This window comes from Bos grunniens, chromosome 23 (genome assembly GCF_055505025.1).
Source record: "Bos grunniens cultivar Pamir isolate PY7600 chromosome 23, Bosgru_T2T1.0, whole genome shotgun sequence".
Classification (NCBI taxonomy): Eukaryota; Metazoa; Chordata; class Mammalia; order Artiodactyla; family Bovidae; genus Bos; species Bos grunniens.
Window position 1 is genome coordinate 30,349,254 of NC_141187.1, and position 7,472 is coordinate 30,356,725.

The following is a 7,472-nucleotide window of genomic DNA, read 5'->3' on the forward strand; positions in this document are numbered from 1 at the left end:
GGTGTGCACTGTACAAGAACACTTGGGAGATGGGATGAGTCAGCAAGGAGACCCAGCCCACAGTCTACTTACAGAGCTGTGAACCTCGGCATCCCATAGCAGCATTGCCCCCAATGAAGGGGAGGGGACATTCTAACTTGTACAAAGGTTTCAGAGGGGCTGGCAGATCTATATGCATCACTCTTTTTCCTGAACCACCTCCTAATTTCTTTTAAAATTATATTTAATTAAAAATTATCTTTTGGCCACTGATCAGGGATCTAACCTGTGCTCCCTGCATTGACAGCACCAAGTCTTAACACTGGACCACTGGAGAAGTCCTTGTTGTTGTTTAGTAACTAAGTCTCTTTGAGACCCCATGGACTGTAGCCCACTAGGCTCCTCTGTCCGTAGGATTTCCCAGGCAAGAGTACTGGAGTGGGTTGCTATTTCCTTCTCCAGGGAATCTTTCCTACCCAGGGATTGAACTCATGTCTCTGGCACTGGTAGGTGGATTCTTTACTGCTGAGCCACCAGGGAAGCCTAGAGAAGTCCCCGAGCCATCTCCTAATTTATGTCTCGAGGAAGACATATCTTTTGATGCCTAGCCCACTGATGGGTATCTTAAGCCAGTCTTTCAAGGCTCCAACTAAATCCTAAGAATGTTTTGTCAGTCCATATCCAAACTGATGACTCTGAAACATGAGAGCATCAGCAGTCCCTTCCTTGAAATTCTCACCTCTGCTGCCTCCTGGGTTTCCTTTTACCTCTCTGACCATGCATTACAGGGGATCAACTGCATCCTAGCACAATGAGGTGGAGCTGCATGGACTTTGAAGGCAGAGGGGCCAGATTCCCATCTCTGCTCCACCACTTTGCAGCTGCGAACCTTAAGAAGGTCCAGTAAGCTCCCTGAGCTCCACTGCCATCCAGATCTTTATCTACGGTCTTGATGTACTTACCAAGTTAAAATTCCTGTGCATCCTTGTATGTCTCATCACCATCTCAACTTCAATTCTGAATTATTCTTATCTGAATTATTTGCCACCTTACCCAGAACAGGGCTTCCCTGGTGGCTCAGACAGTAAAAAATCTGCCCGCACTGTGGGAGACCTGGGTTAGATCCCTGGGTGGGGAAGATCCCCTGGAGAAGGAAATGGCAACCCATTCCAGTGTTCTTGCCTGGAGAATTCCATGGACAGAGGACCTGGTGAGCTAAAATCCATGGGGTCGCAAAGGGTCAGACACGACTGAGCAACTTCACTTCATTGGGCAGTAGGTGGCGCTGTCTCCCAAGACACGACGCACCTTATTTTCATCTCTGGGAGGCAAAATGACTCAGGGCCCTGGGACTTTTCATTTTAAAATGAGTTTCATATCTGGCCTTGTAATTCCTCAGAGCAAGACATACCTGGCTGTGGAAAGTTAGCTCTGATATATGCACATTCAGGAAGAGGGAGGGAAGAAGGAGAAGGGGGCATAAAACTATATAAGAGGAAGAGGGGTATAGCCCAGGAGAGACAGCCTGCAGAGGAGCAAAAGGCAGGGACCAAGGAAGAAAGTGCCAGTGAAAGATATCCGACAGCAGAAATAGCCAAGAATTTTAAAATGCAGGATGTCTAATGCTGAACCTTAATCTATCTGCTCCACGATTATGAAAAAGGAAGGGAGGGGAATAGGAGCTCAAGACTGGAGACTCAGGAAAAAAGGAGAATTCAGCAGAGGCCTTAGGAGCTGCTAGTGAAAGTAACATGTTCTGGGACCTCCTGGATTCTACCCAGAGGCATGGAGGAAACAGCCTGAAATGTACTGAGGCTATTAGTCATTCACCAGGTTGATAGAGTCCTTATTTTGAGTCCTATAGAAAGACTTCTCCTGAGAAGCACAGCCAGATGGAACTGTATGAATGCTTTGGTTGTTGAGGTGGCAGAAGGGGACGAATCCACCCTGCGTGGAAGGTGTACAAGTGACTGACTGACCGTCGGTACTTGGTTGGACACACCTGTTTTCAACAAAAGGATGAAACTATACGATAAACAAAATAGGGGAATTTATGAACTTCCAAACTCACTGAGGCTTGAAGAAGAAAGAAAAGGAGCCAGGAAGAGCAGAGATTGACATTAGGTGAGATGGAAAGTCAGGGGCAGATGGATGTGAGACCCCAGTCGAGAGACTTCAGAGACAATCTTGCTGCAGTGGCAGGGTGCACAGAGGAGGATCCTGAAGCTCCTTACCTGCTCTGGCCCTTTCCAGTGCTCTGGGACAGGCCCTAGCTACGCGTTTAACAGGGCCACGCTCTTCTGTAAAATTTGCAAAAGTAATATATTTTTAACCATAGGTAAGATTGCTGTCTCTTTCCTGGTATCAGGTGACTTTGGGGTGTGCGATCTAGCTAAGGATGAGTTAAGTTGGGCTTCCATTGTTCAGGTTTGTTAAGATTCATCAGTTATTGCTTAATAAGTTCATGAGTTATTGCTGGGTGTCCTCCATGTAGAAATGGCTTCCAGGAACACCTTTACCACCCACTGAGACAGCTCCCCTGACATCAGAGACTAAAGTGCAGGGTCAGAGAATATGTCATGACACATGTCCTGTGACATGTGGTACCAGACATCTGTGGACAGGGGAGTTAATAAATCCCTTCTACATCCCTAGATGTAGAAAATTGTAAGTGTAGGATTTAGTTTCACTGAGGTCTAGTCAAAATGGAAGTGCTTTTCTTCAGGAATATATTTAGCAATGTAACATACATGAATATGTATACATGACAAAATAAAATTATTTTTAACATATTTCTACATGAAATCAATTGAAGTTATTCTGACATCAAAAAGCAATTTAGAAGAAAAAAATTCAGATCAAACCAAAATCTATAAGTGATGGGAAGAGATGAATTTTAAATAGAAGTAAAGAATAGAGTCCTAGGTTTTTTGACACTCAGTTGGCAAAGAATAAACCTATAAACATATTACATTTTTAAAACTTTATTTTTTAGTTGTCATTTCTTACTGACTTGGTATGAAATATTGGCATCTAGAATCTTAGAATTCACAATACCTTTTTAGAACAAGGAATTAGCAATAAACAGGTCAGTGACCTTTAGCAATTTAAAGAGCTATTTAAGATTAATCACTGGAGTGTTCTGAAATTTTAGAGCTCACAGAAGAAACTCTTAACAGAAGTTTCCCCAAAGTTAATGAACTAAAAGTTGGCATATTATTATCAATAATGATTGTGAAACTGAAATAAATTTTTCTTAACTTTCAATTTAAAAAATTACTAACCAAGCTAGAGGAAACGCCAAATTGCAACCACTGGGTGTTGTTTCACTGGGGACTTCAAAGAGTTCCGGGACCACAGCTCTTTATATCTCAGCGCAGAAAGGAATTCAGAGAGAGGCAAAGTAATAGATAAGAAGTGATTATTAAAATAGGAAGCTTGTGAGGTTTACAAGCGGACAGGTGAGAACAGACGAGAAATACAATGCCCTAAGAGATTCCTGGGCTACAATTTTATAATCAAAAGAAAAGTGGGGAAGGGGAAAACTTCTTTGTCTTTCTTGAATAGACATCATGCTTCCATCATCAGCTCCTCCTCCAGGTTGAGCGGGGGAGTTTTCTTGTCCCTACGTGGTCAAGCTGGTCCACAGATTATTGTTTTTTCTGTGTGCAGAGAACATGTCTCAGGGATCTTTAACTTCCTGAGCTCACTGGGCAGGATGTGGGGCTCATGCCACCATTTTAGGGGCATGTCTCCAGTGCTTCTGTCGCATGGTTTTGTTGCTAAACAAGCCTGCTTGGCTTTGTGGCTAAGCAAACCTTCTTTCTTGAGTAATCATTAACTTGCAGGGGTCTCATATTTTTTCTACTTACAGTCCCCTAGTAAGATTAACTATTTAATCACCTTCTTTGTCCCTTTACTCTGTCCCTATCAAAATGACTAATTAGCACCAGAGAAAATGTATTACAAAGTTGTCAAATGAAGGAGACAAAAGTATAGAGAAGGGGCGAGGCTTTCTGAGGGGCTGAATCTCTCTTCATCTCGTGTTGGCCTCTGAGGGGGCTTTGTGGCAGCTATGCAGGCTCCAGCCGACCCCTCCAGAGAGGTGGATTGTGCAGGAGGCCAAGGTGGCCAGCATGGCCAGGTGTGGGCACAGGCAGTGGTGTTGCCCCTCCTGGGTGAGGGCAAGGCCAAGAACCCACACCTGAGCCAGAAGACCCTGGGTCCATACACATCAGTCCACCTTGAGAGTGCCTGTTCCTGTCTTCCCTAGAGGCAGAGATCACCTGCCAGTCCCTGGTTCCTCATGAGGAGCCTCATCTGAAAGGCCACTCAGAAGAAACTGTGGCAGCTTCCCAGTTGTGAGATGGACTGCGGAAGATGCCCGGCTTTTTCTGAATTTCCTTCACTTCCTTTCTTGGCCACCTTTTCCTGGTAGTGGGGACCATTCATTGCCTTGAGCCCCTGTTTGCCCCTGAAGTCTCTACCAGGAAAAGGGGGCTGAGGCCTTCTGTTCCATGTCAGGCAACGCTTCCTTTCCTAAGGCATTGCTTCCTGCAGTAGATGCCACTTCATTGTTGAAGCCTACTGGTTTTTTGCCTATACCAGCTCTTGAGTGCTTGGGGCCCACCTATTTCCTTGTTGCTGGAGGAGGGAGATGATTAAATGATTGTGATTGCAAATAAAACTGAGCAACTAAAAAAAAAAAGTATAAAAATACAGGGAAAATATAGTGGTGACCAGTTATTTTTAAATATTTGAATTTTTTATGTTTATGTCAACTTTTTAAACCTTGTAATTTGTTGCCATTGCTTTTTTCTCATTCTAAGTAAATATTCACTTTGATTTCTAATGTTATAGCTCTAATTTTGTGTCCTTTTTCTTGAAGAGGCCCCAAGAATGTGTGAGCTTCAGGCTCCACAAACCTAACGCCCCACCCCCTCCTCCACCCCCATCCTCCACCAACCCAATCCCCCAACCCTCCCCATCCCTGCCTGCTATGAGGTTTTTTTTTTCCGGGGTGGGGGCAGTGATGGTCTGATGTTGGTGGGCGCCGGTTTCTATCAGGAAGCCGTAAAGGAGATCTGAACAGTGAAAGAAGTTGCCCGGGAGCACTGGTGCAAGGCTCGGCGGACGGAGTGACAGGTGAGATGGCACGTCCGCGCCCTGGCGAGAGAGCCCGACCGCCAGTCCACTCAGAAGTCCCTGCGGCAAGTTCAGAACCGTCCGCGGGGCGGGGCCGAGGCTCCACGTGCTCAGGTGGGTTGGGTTCCTCTCCTTGCAGCGATTCCAGAATTCCAGAAGCTAGGCGTGGACCTCGCGATTTGCAGAAAACCAGCAACAGACAACTGAGCCCTCAAGTGTTTCCAACCATCTCTCCGGGATTTTTTTTGGAGGGGGAAGGGGGGGTAGCTTTCCTGGTCAAACATGTGCTTTGGAATTAAAAAAAAAAAATCCACCTCAACTGAGACAATATTATCAGAATTAACCACCAAATCGGTTGCTTTTTAAAAAACGCTGTCGCTCATTCTCAGGTCGGGGCGTGTGCGCACCGCGCGCCCCGGCTCATTCCAGAGCGCGCTCACCGGCGGTCCTCGGCCCAGTCACCCTAAAGGTGCCCAACGGCCCCCGAGCCGCCCCACTGGCCACTCCCGGCCCAGCAGCTCCTCCGCTCACTCCGCGGGTTGCCGCGGCCAGCACCCAACTACCCCTTTCACATCACCCCCGGGTGGTCTGAGTCCCCGCGCGGCCTGCTCCTGGCTCTTCCTGACCCTGCGGATTTCGGGGTGCCGGCGTGGGTGCCCCACTTCGGTCCTCCGCTCCTCCGACCTCTTGCCGAGGAGTCCTCTCCATTCTGCCCGTGGAGAAACCGAAGGCTCTCAAAGGCGGACCCCGAAGACCCCTGAGAGTGGTGATCAAAAGCATGTACTGTTAGTGACTCACCGTGGGAGGATTAACACTTGATTTCCTACAACAGAAGCAGCCTCAGAAAACCGGCCTCGGAACTTTCTCCCCTATAGGACCTCAGTCCTTCCAGACGGCCCTATGCCGACCCATTTAGCAAGCGCTCTGGGCACACAGCTCACCCCAAACCAAGGAATGAAAAAACTTTGTTTAGAAGTGAGGCCTGCAGAAACCTTAGGCTACAAACTTTAAATGCATCATTCTCTGAGAGTTTTCTGTTTGACTGCTCTTCTGCCTCTAGAGCTGGCTGCAGTTCCAATCTCCTTGTCACATCCTGGTCTGCAAACTGAGACCTATCAGGGGCCCTTATGCTGTATGCGGTGCAACTCCTTATGTTGCACTGAAGCTAGAATCCTCACAGCCACCATGAAAGCTCGTGCTTTCCAGGCACCAACCTGACAATGTGCAGGAACAGGCTTTTTGTTTCTGAGCCTAGTAAGGAGGGCCGCTCTGACTCCAGCTCTTTTTGGAATATTAGGTGTGCAGGATGCAAGATTCTATTTCAGCTCTGGGAGTAAAAGGGCAATGTGTGTGTGCACCAGCAAGAAAAGCCCATATAGACTTTATTACTAATGGGAAAAGGAAAAAAAAGAGGAAAATACATTTTCTGAAAGCTAAGGTTCAGAGAAGAGCAAACTACTGCAAAAACTGAGGCCTGAATCAGAAAGTTTTCTGCTCTTATTAGTGGATTGAGTAACTCAGACTTCTTCCAGGTGAAGATAACTGAAAAAGCTGGATAAAATATTTTTCAGGTATCTTAAAAATTCAGAGGGCCAGTAAAGAATGGCTGGGCCAAAGTTTGCGAAAGGAATCTGTGGATCTGAGCCCAGAACTTAAAAGTTGCTTCTGTCTGGGAACATTTGCTGATCCTGCATGTTGCTGAGATCCCACCCAGACTACATTTTTGACAGCCTTTAAAGGCTTATGGAACTAGAAATAGAGTACCCAAGCCCCCAAAATATCAAGTGTTGAATTTGTTTAAGGTGACTCTAGGCTGCAGTGTCAAAAAAAATAAAAGAATCCTTCTGGGAAGAAGCTCACATAATCCTAGGCTTTGAATTATTTCTACAAATACGTCTTCAAATATATCTAGCACACAGGCAAAAATAACCAGGCACCAGAGGAACAAGAAACCCCACCAGTAAGGAAAGCAGGGATGACAGAATTAGATTCACAAGGATTTCAGACACTGCCATTATTGGCAGAGACTAACGACTTTGTATGTGCTGTGTTCAAGGAGATACAAGCCAGACTTGAAAGATCTGGCAGAGAACCAGGGATTTTAGTAAGTGGCATAGCAGATGTTAAAAAAAAATAACTTTAGCCTGAGAGAGTCACGGGTACTGAAGTTATGAAGTCATGGAAACTCAAGTGTCGTACTCTTGTTGGTCTGTTTGAAGATCACACAGATTTGGAGACAGTAGTTCCTGTTTCCAGTTCAGCTTTTGATATCACAGAATGACATAAACAGAAAAATAAAGCATGTAATTTGAACTATATAATTTTTAAGGGTTGTACATTCATCTGGT